Source organism: Choloepus didactylus (genome assembly GCF_015220235.1).
Source record: "Choloepus didactylus isolate mChoDid1 chromosome 11 unlocalized genomic scaffold, mChoDid1.pri SUPER_11_unloc2, whole genome shotgun sequence".
NCBI lineage: Eukaryota > Metazoa > Chordata > Mammalia > Pilosa > Megalonychidae > Choloepus > Choloepus didactylus.
In genome coordinates this window covers 2,853,214-2,869,231 of record NW_023637579.1, presented here as the reverse complement: position 1 = coordinate 2,869,231, position 16,018 = coordinate 2,853,214, and the positions used below count along the sequence as shown (strand labels likewise).

The 16,018-nt window shown below is 39.2% G+C and overlaps 1 protein-coding gene across 6 annotated transcripts in view; it reads right to left on the bottom strand.

The window, feature by feature from the left end:
- Nucleotides 1-16,018, bottom strand: part of LOC119524586 (zinc finger protein 596-like) — a 1,058,357-nt gene that overhangs the window by 403,094 nt on the left and 639,245 nt on the right. The window contains exon 7 of one of the 6 annotated variants that reach the window (XM_037823297.1): nucleotides 14,606-15,862. The exons of the other annotated variants lie outside the window; for them this stretch is intronic. The gene's annotated coding sequence lies outside the window, so the exon portion shown is untranslated. Of the gene's footprint in view, nucleotides 1-14,605; nucleotides 15,863-16,018 lie in introns of those variants that run through there. 6 annotated transcript variants of the gene reach the window in all.

The following is a 16,018-nucleotide window of genomic DNA, read 5'->3' as shown; positions in this document are numbered from 1 at the left end:
TTATTTTAATCCTAAATCTACGACAATCTGGAATAAATTAATTTAGAAGTAGTTGATGAATGCAGTGAAGTGGGAGATTTGTGCCCTAGTAACAAAATGAATTTGTATTTGTAGTATCTAATAACACTTTGGCAAAGATTAATAAAAATATTTCTTCTACTTGTGAAAAAAAATGGCATTCTCCAAAATGTCTGTCTCGGCTACAATGTCTGCTTGCTCCCAGGTTGCATTTCAAAATGGCATTCCTCAAAATGCCTGTCTCAGCTACAGCAGTGAGCTCCTGTGTGAGCTTATATAGTGCTCTGGTAAACTAAGCAAGGCCCACACTGAATGCATGGGGCCAGGGCCACTCCTCCATGGAAACAACCTAATCCAAATGTTCCAACTGAATCAAACACTAATACATCTGCCCCCACAAGATTATATCAAAGAACATGGCTTTTTCTTGGGAACATAATGTATCGAAACTGGTACAGAAAGCCTTTAGTAGTTGGCGTGATGATATGCCATATTAGAAAATTCACAATATACATCTATTGGAAGCTGAAAGTCCTCATCTGCTACTCTGAAAAGCAAGCCAAAGAAATTACTTGTGAGCAATTCTATGTACTCAGTATGGGAGTGACTTAATTTGTAATTTATCCTTTAAGACGTATGGACTCCATAGGAATGAATCACTAGATCTGTAATTACTGTGTACTGTTCAGTGAAACATGGGCCTTGGTGTGCTAATAATACTGAATTTGAGAATAACCACAATAACATGAAAGGAGAGGGAAAAGTCACTAAAACAAAACAAGAGGAAAATGTCTTTATTAGCAGGATGAAATCCCATAAGGGAGATCCAGAAATCTGGTGATGGAGAATGTATTCAATATAAAATAATGGTAAATCATTTATTAAGTAGGGGAGGTTTTGGGCATGTGTAATTTTGTCTGAGGATTATTGTTTGAGGGGGTTAGATAAATTATTGGCTATTTGGTGGCTTAGTTTTATAGACCAGTGGTGGAAATGATATACTTTGGGGATGGGGGAATGTGAAGTCTGCTTTGGGAGTTTTCAAGGGTGAATGAATATGCCTCTTCGGTTGCCCCTAGTGGATCAGTGATGGACATTTTTTGGTCAGTAATTAAATATCTGAAGGGTAGGAATATGTATGTTTGCTTTCTTTCTGATCATAGATGGAGCAATACTTCATCTAAATCACAATAGTTAACATTTGGTTAGAGGGTCCTGCACACAGTAGTTCACTGAGTGAAACAGAGTTCCAAATAGCTACCATTTCCCCTCATTAATGCCCATTTAGGAAGTATCAGTCAGAACCCACTGAACTAATTATCTTAATAATCAAAGGAAATAGATTCCAAAATCCATGTAGCCCTTTGGCAATGCCATCATGATAGTCCAATGTGGAAATCCAGTCCTTGACATTAATTTTTGAATTATCCAGAGCATGCATATGTGAAAATTTTTCATGTAATTTCTTAATTTTAAAAGACTGGAAATACTTTCCTACTAAAACAGAGGACATGAAGTATTTCTGTTCTCATACATATACCTTATTTTTTTAAGGAATATTGAAAGACTGATTGCTTTACCCTAAATATAGAGACCAAGAAGAGGTTGTGTTCTGTCATAAGTTCCACTATATATAGACATGAGTGAATTTGTGTAGTGTAGTAAGTCAAAGAGTGAAAAGAAAAAGCAGAAAACCTGGAGGGGGGGAGGAAACTTTGCTGATGAAATATTGGGTATATAGAAACCACTTAGATTTGCAAAAGAAAATTAGAGGCCATTACAAATTTTAGGAATTTCCCCTGGTCTGAAGAAAAAGTAGATCTCAATTTCTATGTACTAGAAATTTATTGAGAGGTAATCCATGTTACTGGCCTCTTTCAGAGTGTCAGAATTTGCATATCCTGGTCAGTATTGTATCCAGCCTGAAGTGGAAGCGGTCATGGGAAATAAAGCTGTTTCATGGAAGTCACTGAGGTTAAGCCCATTATCCTCATCCTCCTGGAAGGGATCATCCTCAGCCTCCCATTAGGATCTCTAGCCTCAGGTGTAAAAACCAATTTGGTGTTTCCTTTATTTGCTGTCATTCCAATGACCTCCATTGTAACAGGACTCTTGCCATGTTCATAAACGTGAGTAATATAAATGGTAACTTTCCATACAGCCAGTTATTTCAAAGGTCCATTTGCTACATTAAGGAACCTTTAATTCTCCAATCTTTTTTGTTCACAAACCAGACCCGACTGCTAAACCATTGGTACATGGGGGTGCTTAGATCCAAGTGTTCCGAGAGTATTAGAACCACTCGCTCTTCAGCACATTGTCCACTTTTTCCAGTGCTAAAGGTGGTATATATCTGACTGATACAAGGGGAACAGTGGCTGCCACCCAAAGGATACCAGATGATTTCAGCTTGGCTTACCTATGAGTGAATGAACACTGAGCATCTGAGGGGATATCCATGAGTTGGCATTGTCACTCCAATGCATGCGGGAAATGACCTTTTTCTCGTATTTCAACATGCTCATATTTGATGGGCACTTTTGCCATCTGTGTATGCAAGCATTTCACTTCCTGGGAACCCGGGCAATCAATTCCTGGATTTACCACTTCCACTTGATAGTCTTATCATTTGACACTGCCTGGGTAGGTGTAATGATTACCCAGAACTGAGGATATGATGGGGATTTCTATCCTCAGGAGGACTGAGAGATTTTGACAATCATTTCTATTCCTACCACAGCCCAATAGTACATCAGGAGTTTCCTTTCTTAGGAATTATGCTTGGCTGCATCTGGGAACTTTGTATTCTAAAATCCCATGGCTCTTGGTTCTATGTGACCTGTTGTCATGTTTGCCTTCTACTGGAATACAGTTTTCAATGTCCCAGTAGCCTTAATTACACAGGGGTACCATTCAATAAGTTTTCCCTTATGGTCATTGTGTAGCTGTTACTTGAGCCATCCAATCCAATGTTCTATTGCCCCATTTTCTTGAAGGTTATAGGGAGCATGATAGGCCTTTATCACACCATGGGAGCAAACTCATTGCTGAGCCATGTGAGTTGTAAATGGGATATCTTCATCTGATTGGAGTCTTGCATATCAGTTCACATAGCCCATGAGTTTCTTCAAGGCAGCATCCACATGCTGAATGTGAATTGCTGTACCACATCTTGGATCTCTCAAGTGGGGAGACACCATTGGAACCCATGATAGGGGTAGCAGATTAATGTGGTTGAGTTCAAACTTACATGCAAGTCCTGATATCCCTACCTGATATGGTCCATCACACCATGATGTGTCACCTGAGTTCATTGTTACATGACTGCTCTGCCTTTGGCCTCTGACTCTTCTAGAGTGATTTCTCATGATTTGGCCCATTCTTGCTTCTGGATTGGGCTTGTATCCTGTGGCAGATGCAGTAGACAGTCATGGCAACTTGGGTGCATGGTTGATCAGCATGGAAGTTCCATGTGTTTTTGTTTCAAATAGCATTTGTAATGGGTATCAATAATGGTGACATATTCATTTTCCCACCTCACAAGCTGTTGCTATAGCACCTGTGCCCACATTGAGGAGCTTCTTATAATCCAGTCATTGACTTGCCAGTCCCTGGACAATATTGACAGTTTGCAAATGTCAGTGACTCCATAAATATGTAGCAGAATGTTGGAGTAGTCTGAACATCCATCACCACCACATGGAGTTCAACCTATTGGACAGAACACCCTCCAGACTCAATCAAAAGGTGGTTATTCTTTGAACAGATTCCTGCAGTGGCCTAATGGAGTCCATCAGCTATGAGTTTTGCAGTTTGAACTCTGAACTGAGCCATATCATCAGCTGGACTACTGCACATAACCTAGTGAGGTTGGACAACCTCTGTATGCTTTCTGGCCCCATCCAGCAAAATAGAACTTTGTTCATGGTGCCAATTCACTCCTTAAGGTCCTGCTGGGGCTTGCTCGTGGATGTACCGTTTCCATTTAATCAGATTGCTTTGTTGAACCTGTCTTTATTAGTAGGATTAGTGAGAACCATGGGCAGTTCTGGCCCTAGAGTCACAGAGGGCACATCAGTGGCTAAATTTTCAGTCTCCACTAAGGTTGAATAACAGGCTAAAAGCTGCTATTCAAAGCAGGGTTTGGTATTTAGTTGCTGCCATTGATCATAATACTGGGCTACAGTCAAGGTGAATCATCTTCCATATTGTTCTCTGTATGCTTACCCTTGGAACTGCCCTCCTCACTTTCCCAATAGGAGTACAGGGAAGATATGCTTCACTCAATACTCAGCAAAGAGCAGCTATGCAGTATTCTAAATCTTTCCAGTCTTTCCTATCCTTTTCCTGCTGCTCTTTATTGACTCCTATGATTGCTTCAACATCTACTTTAGAGGGCCCCTTTCTCCTCTTAGTGTTGGCATTAGCAGTGATCTTCCAGATGCATCACAGCAATTTCTGTATCCTGTTTTAGTAATCAAAGTCACAGTCCCATTAAGGTGGACTTCACCCCTTCTTTTGTCTTTCCCTGGTGTTTTTCCTTTGTCTTCCCTATCTGGCCCTTGAGTGCATCTTCTTTTATCCTGATTTCCATCTATCTAGCCTGTATCTATGTTGCTTCCATAAGAAAGTGGGATGTGGTGTAGAATACTTTACATCATTTTGCCCACTCATCCCCAGGAAGAACAGAAGGAGCATGGGTGTCTACCACTGGAGAATCCCTTGTCTCATGAATACTTCCATTGGTGTTTGAGGGAGTACTGTCTCATCCACATCCTGCCCAGGAGTGGAATCATAGCCATGTATATTTCTTAATGTAGAGGGCAGTTATGGCCTCATGAACAATTTTCTGTGGGGGTTTTGAGAAGTTCCACGCAGTTGGGAACAATGTTATCATGCTCCAAAGGTCTCAGACAAAAAGTGGCATGGGTTTGCCTGGTTGGCTGTTCTGTGTGGGCAAAAATGTGTTTTAGCAGAGGATCAATAATTAATTTCCTCAGGCTGTGCCATTTTGATCAAGACATCTAAGTCTAGAGTGGCACCTTTTTGAATACATGCAATAACTAAGCCACATGATGGTCACCTGGCTTTTTTATATATGTTTTAATTTCTGTGTTTCACTTGTGGAAGAATATTTCAGATTCCCCTTGGGAGACATTTAACATCCTTGAAACACCATGATGGTTGGTGGGTGCTCTAGGAGTGTGCAACCAGGAGCCAGGTAAAGATTCCTTCATGTTTCTAGGACCCACTACTCACATATCCATTCTCACACAGCCATCAAACTGGTTCATGTTTCTTAACATAAAGTCTTCTTGCATTTCACTTTGTTCCTTAAAGGTAGAGGAAGGCAAGTTACTCAGCCTGTTGTCTCCCAGGGTGCCAAAACCATACCAGGATTACTGAACTGAAGAATTCTTATACCTCCACGTTGCCATGGGGTGCTTTTTTGGTGATCATGTTCATACCAACCTTTTGGGGAAGAGGCATTTGTGGTAGGTTCTGAGTCCTACCTGAGAGATGCCAACCCATTCCATTTATATGTTGGATTTGCCCACAAAACACCAACTTAACCAGGCAGATGGAACACTGCTTAATCACATAGAGAAGAGACAAAGCAAGATCAGCTTCACTAGAGAGCATCACTTCCAATGGCCAGCAGGTCCCCTCTGAAGCCCCAGGGAGGTATTCTACATGGATACCTCTTCTGGTTTCAGTAGGTAAGGGACCTCACTCCCACACTGCTGGTAACATATATAGCAATGGGGATGGCTACGTGCCATAAAATGCACTACATAACCAAGGATTGTACAGTGAATGTTTATATATGCTCTGAGCAAAGAGGAAGGAATAAGCCAGTAGGCAATCCTCTTTCAACATTTTCAATGTGAGAATGGGAAGTTCCAAGGAAGAGCTTGCATTTATGAAGTAGAAGATAAGTAGCCATGGCTTTCACTGGAGTATAGGGTAACTGAAAACTGGCAAAATAATTTGAGGAAGTTCAAAGCTTAATCCAATGGCTATCCTACACAGCAGTACTAAGCAGCATAGACCATATCCAAATAGCTTCCATCTTCTCAATATATAGACTACCCCAATTAAACTGTGGTCCATTGATTGTGTTTTCTTAACATTCAGAATTCCATTCAGTATATATGAATATATATTAGCTCAAGCAAAAATGTTTGATTGTGATCACATTTGTGGTGTTTATCCCTATTCAGCCGAATTATATTTTCTCTGCTGTGTCCCAGACCATCACAGCCATCTGCATTGCCTATGACTATTTCTCCATGGAAGCCCTGACCCTTATGGACGTAGAGTGATTAGAGTTCTTCTTAATTTTTAAGAAGAAGGTGGTGTTCTAATACCCATTTGTGAGAAAATGCCATTTTCCTTACCAAAATTTTTAATTCAGTTTTATTGAGATATATTCACATACCATACAGTTATACAAAGCATACAATCAATTGTTCATGGTATCATATAGTTGTGTGTTCATCACCAAAATTAAGTTTTGAACACTTTCATTATCACACACACAAACGTAATAAGAATTAACATTAAAGTGAAAAATAACAGTTAAAGTAAAAAAAGAGATATTGCATATTACCATTCTGAGTACCTTACACATACAAAAATATTTAACTTTTTAAATCTCTGTGAATTAATTTCTTTTATGTTCCACAAATGGAGGAACTAAGCAGTTAAATAACTTTTTCTAAGGATACTCAGGTGACAGAGCTGGAATTTTGCCATGTATTACTCCAGAGGTCAAGCCATTAAACAGAATGCCACAGTACCAGTTCATGCATAGCACATACCTCTAGGTAGGTGTAGATACGTGGCCCAAACTCTGTCTACCTGAACTTGTGAAGAGAACTTCTGCAAACATTTTAGATTCATCAATTCTATGATGTTGAAATATGTCAGTGAACTTTGAAAGAGTTAAATAATGGTAACAAAAATTGTACAGTTGTTAAATTTGGTAATATTTGGTAATAAATACAGTAATACTGTACAAATAATCCAACAATATTATTTCTAAATTTAGAGTTCATATTCCTAAATTCAGGTCCAATTTATTGCACATTTGGCCCAGAGGAAATCATAGGAAGGTCATGGTACCATATCCAGGCTTCCTTTTGTTGGATAGCACTATTTTTAATGTCATAAGTCAGGAGAGTTTGTCTAGATGTCCTGACTCCACAAAGTCCAAAGAAAGAGGTTTCCTTCTTTATATTTTTGTTCCACCTGAGAATCATTTTCCTCCTAATAGTTCCCATTTACTAATGTCCTACCCTTTACCAGGAACCAAGCATTTTAAATATTTACATCATTGAGATGGAAGTATTATCCCATTTCACTGATGGACTAAGAAGTCCCATCATAATTACCTTCCCTTGATTCTAAAATGGAGGAAGTGTACAAGCATGAGAGGCAATAATGGGATAATTCAAGGGAAAACCATAGGGAATACTTTAGATGGCTGGAAATATTATCTTAGTATATGATGGAACTAAGAATTATCATTTACGTACATTGTATGTATTCTAAATTCCAGATATAATTACCCATATTAAATGCATTATTATATGTGCAGTTATTACATCAAATGATTTATCGGTATCCATTTTGAGCAAGATGAAGGGACTGGATTTAATCTCCATCTTTAAGAAACTAATCCAGATAAAATACATGAAAACAGTTCTTAGATATTAGATGTCAGTATACAATGGTGGTCCCTGAAACAGAGAGAAGTGAGGTGAGAACTATAGTCATGTAGCTAACAGCCTGAAGAATGTTATCAGGATGCAATGCAGGATTGAAACCCCAGGAAATGCCCATTGGTCTCTCTGGATGGAGTTGGGCATCTGAGGTGGTCAGAACCAGGGAGAGGGAGGACAGTGTACAGAGATACAGTTCTAAAGCTGTGAAGCAGGGCTGTCCTGGGATCTTCAGCTGAGTACTGAACAGCCCAATGAGGAAATAATCTGCAACCTAGGAAAGAACCACTGAAAAGATGCACAGGAACAGGAGAATGAAGAGTGACTCCTGGAGAAAATAGTGGGGACAACTCGACCCAGGTGGTGACTTACATAGAGAATTCAGACCCCAGGAGCTAGAAAAATAGAAAGTTGAAGACTGACTTCCTCTCAACCACACCCCTGGCTTGGTTAGGTTCTGCCCAGAATTAAAGGCACAATACTACTTTAGTCCTGTGGGGAGCAGTGGGCTGACATGCACCATCTGGCAGGACAGGAAAACACAGAATGAGAAGGCTTCACAGAAAAGACAGGCACCCTGCTGGGTCTTGTCCCCCAAGGAACATTTATACTGATCTACACCACTTCCATGAGACCTGGACCTATCTTGTATGGGATTCATTAGAGTATTTTCTGGGGGGACCCTCCTCCCAGAATCAGCTCCCCAGGTAAAAGTGGCTAGAGGTTAACAAGTGGAGTGTAAAAAATAGAAGAAGAAAAAACAACAAAACCCAGCAGATCAATATTCTCTGAGGAGATTTTTTCCTGTGAGTGAAAAACTGAACAAAAATGGGGCAATATCAAAAGCATTCCATATATGCAGGGCAAGGATCAGAAAAATAAGAGCTGAAAAAAATTCTAATTGAAAATGCTAGAGGTCTAGAATTAATTGAACCTGACATCAAACAACAGAACACAAAGCCAAACAGCAAGAAAATCCCAGCAAAAGAGAAAATGAGCTCCAGAATAAACTAATAAAATCAGATTCCTAGACACCAGCAAAAGAACAAGTAATACCAGGAAGCACAAGGATACAGCACAAAGAAACAAAACTTCACATGAGATACAGGTGTTGAAATAAATAATTAAGGATGTTTAAACATCTAAATTCAACACATTGAAGGATAATGTGACAAAAGCATTTAAGGATACAAGGAAAAAACTGGGTGATAATAAAGAAGAACTTGGAGGTTTCAAAAGAAATAACATGAAAATGAAAGGCACAAAAGAAGAGATGAAAAACAATGGAGATATATAACAGATTTGAAGAGGCTGCAGAAAGGATTAGTGAACTAGAGTAAAGGACATCTGAAATCCTACACACACAGAGCAGGGAAAAGTGTAGAAACATTTGAGGAGGGTCTCAGGGACTCAACAACAACATGAAGGATACAAATTTATGTTATATATATACATGTGTATACATATATACATTTTATGAATATACTTTATGTATATATATGCATGTTATGGGTATCCAAGAAAAGGGAAAGGGGTAGAAAGAATAATTGATAAAACAATTGCTAAAAATTTCCTAATCCTTATTGTGCCAGTTTGAATGTATTATGTCTCCCAAAATACCATTATCTTTAATGTAATCTTGTCTGGGCGCATGTTTATCAGTGTTGATTAGATTGTAATTCTTTGAGTGTTTCCATGGAGATGTGCCCCACCCAACTGTGAGTGATCACCCTAATTAGATAATTTCCATGGATGTGTGGACCCACCCATTCAGCATGGGCTTTGATTAATTTACTAGAGCACTATATAAGCTCAGACAGGAGCAAGTTTGCTACAGCTAAGAGACACACTTTGAAGAATGCATGGAAGCTGAGAGAGCAGCTGAAGCTTATAGAGACATTTCAGAGATGGCCTTTGGAAGCAGATTGTAGCTCCAGAGAAGTTATGAGAGGATAAACCCCTAAAGGCAACTGAGTGACATTTTGTAGAGAAGCTGGAGCCTAGAGAGAAACATCCTGGAAGAAAACATTTTGAAACCAGAACTCTGGAGCAGACACCAGCCATGTGCCTTCAAGCCAACAGAGGGTTTCTGAACACCACTGGCCATCCTCCAGTGAAGGTACCCAATTGTTGAATCATTACCTGGGATACTTTATGGCCTTAAGATGGTAACTGTGTAACCAAATATACCCCCTTTTATAAAAGGCAATCCATTTCTGGTGTTTTACATTCCAGCAGCATTAGCAAACTAGAACAGATTTTGGTACCAGGAGTGGGGTGCTGCTGAGTGTGCAAATACCAAACATGTTGGAATGGCTTTTTAAATGGATAAGGGGAAGATTCTGGAACAATTGTGAGGAGCTTGACAGAAAAGACCTAAACTGCTTTGAAGAGACTGTGGAAATATGGACTCTAAATATGCTTTTGATGGGGCCTTGAGCAGAAATGATGAATGTGTTGTGAACTGAAGAAAGGTGATCCTTGTTTTAAAGTGGCAGAGAATTTGACAAAATTGAGTCCTGGTGTCCAATGGAAGGAAGAATTTCAAGGTGATGAGCAGGGATACTTGGCTGATGAAATTTCAAATCTAAAAGTTGTAGATATAGCATGGCTTCTCCTTGCAGCTTATAGTAAAATGCAAGCAGAGAGAGACAAACTTAGAACTGAATTCTTGGGTTCAAAGAAACTGGAAACTGATGGTTTGGAAAATTCCAGGCTTCCAGGGGTGGAGCTTCAAAAGCTACAGCCCAACATGAGGATTTAACCAAACATAGAACCTGACTGCCATTCCAGTACAAGCCAAAATTGGAGATGGAGTAATCCAGAAAGGATTTTTGGAAAGTCCTGTTGTCTGATGGCTTTCTCCCCTGTGTGCTTCTTGCAAAGCCAACAGAATTTTTGCAAGATCTTTATAGATATAGCCACTACCACTATGGACTGGAGGGGACAGACAAGGAACATATTTAAGGAAAAATTTCTTCAAATACAGAGCCATAGAAGTTGATGTCTGGAGTCAAGAGGTCTCAGGCTGGGAGAGTGGAGTGGCCCATATGCATGGAAAGGGTGAGTTTGCCTCAGAGGTCAAGGATGGGCCATCCACCTTGATGTTCAGGAAAGGTGTTGCCACGTCAGGCCTCAAAGAGGGTAAAGCACATTCCCAGGGGACTGGGGAGACCCTGGCTGCCACCCACTTTTCTGAAGTGGTTGAAAGTGTGCCCCAGACATGGAAGAGAATCTTGGTGCTGCCCAAATGTTTGAGGATTGTGGGGCCCAGCAGGTGGTCTCCCCAAAGTGTGAATATTTTGGAGCACTCACCGCAGTGTTTGGAGAGGAAAGGGCTGCCACAAAGGCCATTGGGAAGGGTTAGACTCCCACTCTCTCAAGCCCCAAGGATGCAACAACATTCTGTAAATGACTCTCAGACTTTGAAATCTAATGGAGTTTGCCCTGCAGGTTTTAGGAACTCTTTTGGTCCGTTAGTCCCTGCTTTCCTTTCTGTTTCTCCTTATGGCAATGGGAATGTTTATGCTATTACTGTCCCTCCTTTGTATATAGGAAGCAGATAACTTGTTTTAAGTTTCACAGGTACAGAGCCTGAGGGAAATTGTGCTTTTGGACAGAACATGCCTGTAACTGATTTTGTACTTAAGTATTGTTACTGAATTTTCTGTGATATTGCAATGGGCTGAAGGTATTTGTATATGGAAAGATCATGTCATTTTGGGGTCCAGGGGTGCAATGTGCCAGTTTGAATGTATCATGTCCCCAAAATGCCATTATCTTCGATGTAATCTTGTCTGGGCAGATGTATCAGTGTTGATTAGATCATAATTCTTTGAGTGTTTCCATGGAGATATGACCCACCCAACTGTGGATGATGACTCTAATTGGATAATTTCCATAGAGTTGTGGCCCTGCCCATTCAGCATGGGCCTTGATTCCTTTACTTAGAGCACTATATAAGCTCAGACACAAGGAGAAATGTTGCTACAGACAAGAGGGACACCTTGAATAATGCATGGAGCTGAGAGAGCAGCTGAAGTTTACAGAGACATTTTGGCAGCCATTCTAATTGGTGTGAGATTGTATCTCGTTGTCTTAATATGCATCCCTCTAATATCTAGTGAAGTTGAACATTTTTTCATGTGTCTTGACAATTTTTATTTCCTCTTCATACAACTATCTTTTTATATTTCTTCCCCATTTAATATATGAGCTGTCTGCATCTACGTTCATTAGGGAGTTTGGCCTGTAAATTTCCTTTCTTGTAGCATCTTTACTTGGTTTTGGTGTTAGAGTCATGTTTGCTTGATGAAATGCATTAAGTACTGTTCCATTTTCTTCAATTTTTTCCAAGACTTTAAGTAAGATTAGTATCAGTTCATTTTGGAATGTTTGGTAGAAGTCCCCTGTGAAGCCATCTGGCCTTGGTCATTTGTTCGTGGGAAGCTTTTGGATGACTGATTGGATTTCTTTGCTTGTGATTAGTTGATTGAGGTCTTCTATTTCTTCTGATCAGTCTAGGTTGTTCATGTCTTTCCAGGAAATTGTTCACTTCCTCTAATTTTTCTAGTTTTTGGCATATAGTTATTTATAGTATCCTCTTATAATTCTTCAAACTTCTTCAGTATCTGCAGTAATGTCACCTTTCACATTCATTATTTTGTTTATATGTGTGTTCTCTTTTGATTTTGTCAGTCTAGCAAGGAGCTTGTCAATCTTGTTGATCTTCTCAAAGAACCAACTTTTGGTGTTATTTAGTCTCTCTATTGCTTTTTTTCTCTATGTCATTTATTTCCACTATAATCTTTGTTATTTCTTTTCTTCTACTTGGTTTAGGATTAGTTTGCTCTTCATTTTCTAGCTTCTTCAGTTGTCCCATTAGTTATTTGATTTTAGCTCTTTCTTCCTTTTCTATGTATGCATTTAAAACTATAAATTTTTCCCTCTATACTGCCTCCATTGCATCACATAGGTTTTGATATGTTGTGTTCTCATTTTCATTCATCTCTATATATTTAACAATTTTTCTTGCTATTTCTTCTTTAACCCATAGATTGTTTAGGAGTGTGTTGTTTAACCTCCAGATATTTGTGAATTTTCTGTCTCTGATGGTTATTGACTTCTGATTGTATTCCATTTTGGTCAAAGAATGTGCTTTGAACAATTTCAATTCTTTAAAATTTTTTAAGGCTTGTTTTATGCCCCAGAATATGTCTATCCTGGAAAAATTTCTGTGAGCCCTAGAGAAGAAAGTGTATCCTGGTGATTTGGGATGTAATGCTCTATATATATTAGTTAACTCAAATTCATTTATCACAATTTTAAGTTTTAAATTTCCTTATTGGTCCTCTGATTTACCTATAGACAGTGATGTATTGAAGTCTCCCATAATTATTGTGGAAAAATCTATTGCTTCCTTCAGTTTTGCTATTGTCTCATGTACTTTGGTGCACCTTGTTTGGATGCATAGACATTTATGATTATTTCCTCTTGTTGAATTTTCCCTTTTATTAGCATATGGTGACCTTCATAGTCTCTTATAACATCCATACATTTAAAGTCTATTATATCTGAGATTAATATTGCTACTCCTCCTTTATTTTGGCTGTAGTTTGCAAGGAATAGTTTACTCCATCCTTTCACTTTCAATTTCTTTGGGTCTCTGGGTATGAGTTTCTTGTAAGCAACATATTGATGGTCAATATTTTTAAATCCATTCTGCCAATGTATATCTTTTATTGTGGAGTTTAATCCATTCACATTCAATATTATTACTGTGACAGCACTTCTTGAATCAGCCATCATATCATTGGTTTTAATTTGTCTGCTATATTTCCCCCCTTTCTCTTTATTTCCTTTAATGTACCCTTACTAATACACTTTAGTTCTGAGCCCTTCTCCAGATCTCTCTCTCATTTCTTTTTCTCCCTGCCAGTAGGCCTCCCTTTACTATTTCTTGTAGGGAAGGTCTGTTGTTAGCACATCCTTTCAGCATTTGCTTGTCTGTGAAGATTTTATGCTCAACCTCAAATTTTCAAGGAAAGCTTCACTGGGTAAAGAATTCTTGGTTGGCAATTTTACTCTTTCAAATTTTAAATGTCATACCACTGCTGCCTTGCCTCCATGGTAACCACTGAGCAGTCACTAATTAGTCTTATGTGGTTTCTCTTGTATGTGGTGTATGGCTTCTCTCTTGCTGCTTTCAGAACTTGCTCCTTCTCATCAGCATTTGACAATCTGATCAGAATGTTTTGGACTGGGCTTGTTTGGATTTATTCTCTTGGACTTTATAGGGCATCTATGATTTGCATATTTCTGGCATTTAGAAGGATTGGAAAGTTTTCCCAAACAATGGCATTTAGAAGTGTTGGGAAGTTTTCCCAAACAATGTCTTTGAATACTCTTCCTAGACCTTTACACTTCTCTTCCCCTTGTGGAATTATATTTGTGCACTTCATTTTTCCCAGCATATCCCTGAGATCCATGTCACATTTTTCAATTTTTTGCTCCATTCATTGTTTTGTACTTTCACTCTCCTTAATACTTTTTTGATTTTGCTTATTCTTTCCTCTAATTCATCTAATGTGCTGCTATTTCTTCCAAGAATCTTTTTTAATTTGATCAACAGTTATTTATTTCCATAAGTTTGTCTATTTTTTCTTTACTCTGGTAAATTATTCATTGTGCTCTTCTAAGTTCTTCTTGATGTCCTTTATATCCTGAGCCATGATAGTGGTGTTTGTGATTAATTGTTTGATTAATTGCTCCAAGTTCTATGTCTCCTTTGGTTTTTTTAATTTGGGCATTTGTGCTATCTATATCTTCTAGTTTCTTCATAGGCTTTAAAATTTTCTGTTTTTGGCATCTTGGCATTTGCTTTTCTTGATAAGCTTCTTTTAGGAAATTCAGGCTTATTTAAACAATTATTTATAATTTGACAGAGCTAAAGCTTGGTGGGGTGCACTTTCCCTGACCTGCACTAGATGACAATCTTTTGTCACCTCTTACCTTCAAGTCAGTTCTCCACAAATTCTTCTTTGCAGTGAGTGGTGGTCCAAACCCTTTGGAAATCCAATCAGTGCACCAATTTTCTGTGTGCTGTTGGGATCTCCAGCCCTGAGTTTAGGGGGTTTTCCCTGTGCAGTTAGGCAGGGAAGATGGATTTAAGACCCAGTACTCCAAGCCATTCCTGGGGCTGTGGCTGGAATATTCTGGTGCTGTAGCCTATGCTTAATCCTTCAGATCAGATTACCTGCATTCCTTCTCTGCTGTGGGCCCTGTTCCTGGGATAGGCATAGGGCTCTTGGCATTTTGATGTGGCACCCCTGGCTCTAGGCTGTGCACTCCATGGGCCTCTGCAGAGGAAGATTGTGCACTGTCAAAGGAAAGCAGAATCCCTAAGGAAGATCTTGTCCACAGCACTGTGAATGGGAGTTTACCAGCCTGCTGCAAAAATTGCTGTATGGGGCATGGGATCTACCCACATCTGAAGTCCTCTGCCTGCTTCAGCACCCAGTCCTGGCTCAGGGGCTGTTAGCTATGCATGTGTGAAGGGCTATCACCAACACTAGATATTGAGTTGTGTGTCCAAGGCATGGAAGGCACAATCCATCATGTTCAACTGCAGCTCTAGCTTCTGGCTTCCAAGACACTTGCCATGATTTTAAACTAACCCACCTCCAAACACTGTCTCTCCCTTTCTCTCCACCATGTCATGGCTTGGCTGCCATTTCCCTAGAAGCCTCAGACACTCATGTTTCCAAAGGCAGTCTCATTTTCTGCAAGTGCAGAGTTACTGAGTATGTAGAACCTGCCCAGCCAGGGGAACCCTGGAACCAGTATACTGGAGCACTTACTGTATTTTATCTAGTGTTTCTCATGGAGGAGAATTTTTCTCTGTCTCTCTTAATCCATCTTGGATCCCCTCTCAAGCAATATTTTAAACAGGAAATCAGAAGCAAAGTTAGGAAATAACTTTAGACAAATGAAAATGAAATTACAACTTACTCAATTTATGGGATGCAGTGAAGGTTGTGCTGAGAGAGAAATTTATTTGTCTATATGCTTGCATTAAAAAAGAAATTCTTCACCTAAAGTGAGTCCTAACCTAAAAACTGGAGAAAACAGAAAAAGGGAAATGTAAACCCAAACTGAGATGGAAAGAAGTAACAAACATTAGAGCATAGGTAAATGAAACAATACCAAAACAATGGAAAGAATCAGCATAAGCAAAACATGGTTCTTTGAAAAAATAAAAAGAGTTGACAAGC